The 3,252-nt window shown below is 37.5% G+C and overlaps 1 pseudogene; it reads left to right on the top strand.

Annotated features, from left to right (window-relative positions):
* Nucleotides 1-3,252, top strand: LOC143639787 (dnaJ homolog subfamily C member 2-like; annotated as a pseudogene).

Here is a 3,252-nt window from a genome sequence, read left to right as displayed (position 1 = left end):
ATGCTACTGTCCAAACTGATACTGTTCTAGGGTCTGAAACCCCTTCAGGTCTACTATATTGGCTCAGAGAGTTACAACCCTGTGAACTCAGCATAACATAGCTACTGACCCCAGTACTACTGGGCGTCTGCAATGCAGGTGACAGACATTATGACATGACCTTGAGAGTCGGATCAGGGTACTTGTATTTTGAGATAAAAGGCATGGCCAGAGATACGTGGACTAGCCAACATTGGGACAGCAGATAACTACCAACATGTTCCTTACTTAGGCATTTGTTGCTGAAAGGACAGAGTGAATGACACATTTCCAATTGCTGTCCTGTATACAATTGAATGCCAGAGGGTCTAGATGTCCAGCCACAACCACTGCCTCTAAAAGGGCAGAGGAGAAAAACCCTGGTCCCAGCTAAAACCCCAGCTCCTCCAGCTCCTGAAGAGATATGGAAGAACACCATGATTCCAAATCTCATGCAATTTTCTTAATGTATCTGAACTCATGATGCTGACAGGGTTAAGAAAAGGATTCTGTGTTTCCTATCACCACCTCTCTCCAAGGAACATTTAAGCAAGCACCAGTACTTAATCTGAGTGCAGATGCTTCAAGTTCCTTACTACCACAGGCTCTTTACCACTTCCAATAGTCTGTGCTATAACAAAGCTTGCATCAACAGGAACAGAAAAAAAACCTGCATCATCAAGACAGGGAAACTATTACCACTGCTGAGAGCTTCACACCTGACTGAGCTGCTAGAATTCTGAACAATGAATAGCATGCAAAGACAGTGGGTCTTTGCCAGTATAATATGCACTGTGTCTCAGTCATTAATTATAGTTTAAAAAAACTTTTAAAAAACTACTAAAAAGCCCAAACTGAACTAATATCTCCATATACATCTTCAGGAAAAAGATACTATGAAGGCCATCCCATAAGTGGTAGATAAATAAAACACCAGTGTGAAAATGCTAATTCAGGAGTATAATAAAGACAAAAAAAAAAAAAAAGTAAAGCCTCCAGTATAACATAGTAACTCTCCAGAACATATTTCAAAGAAATGGACAAAATGCCTGACAAAGAAGTTCAAAATTGATTATGAAGCAGCTCAATGAAATTCAAGAAAATCCAGAGAGTTGAATAAAAACAGAATAACAATACATAAGAAATTAAGCAAAAACAACAGGATCTCGAAAAACAACTGAACAGAAATCTTAGAAATGAGCTTACAAATAAGTCAATAAAGCCACAATGGACAACTTCAACAACAGACTTAATCAACAGAACATATATTTAAAACTGAAAACAAGACTTTTGAGCATTGCAAACAGTCAGGGCACAGCCATCACCCATGCTCTGACCTCTGTCTCTGCACTCTGTCAAGTTGAACCTGTGGGAAGATGGTTTGAAGTTTTTATTAAGAGGAGAACCAGAAATGCTTCTGCCTCTTTTCAGGAACTGGAGGATAAAAAGGAGTTACCAGAGGAATCAGTAGATGAGGAATTGCATTGGAAGAGTTTCCCATGCTTAAAACACTTGATCCAAAAGAATGGAAGAACCAAGATTATTATGCAGTGCTTGGACTTGGCCATGTAAGATACAAAGCTACACAGAGACAGATCAAAGCAGCTGGAGAATGTTCTGCTCTCCACTATAGAGAATGGATATTGAGGTCAGAGGAGAGAAAGCAATGGTCTTAAAACATCACCCACACAAATGGAAAGCAGAGGGTGTAACAATAAAAGAAGGAGACAAGGATTACTCCACTTGTATAACTAAAGCTTAGAAAATGTTATCTGATCCAGTGAAAAGACAAGAATTTAACAGTGTAGATCCTACTTTTGACAACTCAGTTCCTTCTAAAAGTGAAGCAAAGGATAATTTCTTTGAAGTGTTTCCTCCAGTGTTTGAAAGGACTTCCAGATGATCAAATAAAAAAAAAAAAAATGTCCCTAAACTTGGTGATATGAATTCATCATTTGAAGATGTAGATGCATTTTATTCTTTCTGGTATAATTTTGACTCTTGGAGAGAATTTTCTTATTGATGAAAAAGAAAAACAGAAGGCAGAATGTCGTGATGAGCAAAGATGCGTTGAAAAGCAGAATAGAGCAACAAGGGCACAAAGAAAAAAAGAAGAAATGAACAGAATAAGAACATTAGTTGACAATGCCTATAGCTGTGATTCAAGGATAAAATGTTAAGAAAGAATAAAAAACCAAGAAAGAAACAGAAAAGAAAGCAAAAGCAGAAGTCAAATGGAAGGAACAAGAAGCTAAAGAAAAACAAAGTCAAGCTGAATTAGAAGTGGCTCGGTTTGCTAAGGAGAAAGAAGAGGAGGAAGTTAGACAGCAAGCAATATGGGCAAAGAAGGAAAAAGATATCCAGAAAAAAAGCTATTAAAAAAGAGAGGCAAAAATTTCATAACTCATGCAAGACCTAGAATCACTTTTTCAGATAATGAGGCAGAATGGGATAAAATGATGGAAGAAGTAGAAAAACTTTGTGATCGCCTTGAACTAGCAAGCTTACAGTGCTTGAATGAAATACTCACATCATATACAAAAGATGTAGGAAAGGCTGCTCTGGAAAAACAGATAGAAGAAATAAACGAACAAATTAGAAAAGAAAAAGAGGAAGCTGAGGCTCGTATGCGACAAGCATCGTAAAATGCAGAGAAATCAACTGGTGGAGGTGGAAGTAGCAGTAAAAATTGGTCAGAAGATGATCTGCAATTGCTAATTAAAACTGAATATTTTCCCTGCTGGACCAATTCAAGATGGGAAGTTATTGCTAATTATATGAACATACATTCCTCTTCTGTCATCAAAAAAAAAAAAAAAAGTGCCAAAGATGTTACTGGCAAAGCAAACAGTCTTCAGAAATTTGACCCTCATCAAAAAGGTGACATAAACAAAAAAGTTTTTAATAAATTTAAAAAAGAACATGGAGTGGTACCTCAAGCAGATAAAGCAACACCTTCAGAACGATTTGAAGTTCCCTGCACAGATTTAAACCCTTGGACAGCAGAAGAACAGAAGCTTTTGGAAGAAGCTTTGAAAAACATACCCAGTCAATACATCTAAAAGATGGGAAAAAACAGCAGAAGCAGTTCCTGGCAGGACAAAGAAGGACTGCATGAAACCCTGGCAGGACAAAGAAGGACTGCATGAAACGAATAAGGAGCTCGTTGATATGGTAAAAGCAAAGAAAGCTGTTCAAGAGCAAGGGTTAAATGCAAGTAGAGTCAAGAAATGA

This window comes from Callospermophilus lateralis, chromosome Y, assembly GCF_048772815.1.
Source record: "Callospermophilus lateralis isolate mCalLat2 chromosome Y, mCalLat2.hap1, whole genome shotgun sequence".
NCBI lineage: Eukaryota > Metazoa > Chordata > Mammalia > Rodentia > Sciuridae > Callospermophilus > Callospermophilus lateralis.
The sequence above is the reverse complement of the archived record's forward strand: the minus strand, read 5'-3'. Positions and strand labels throughout refer to the sequence as shown.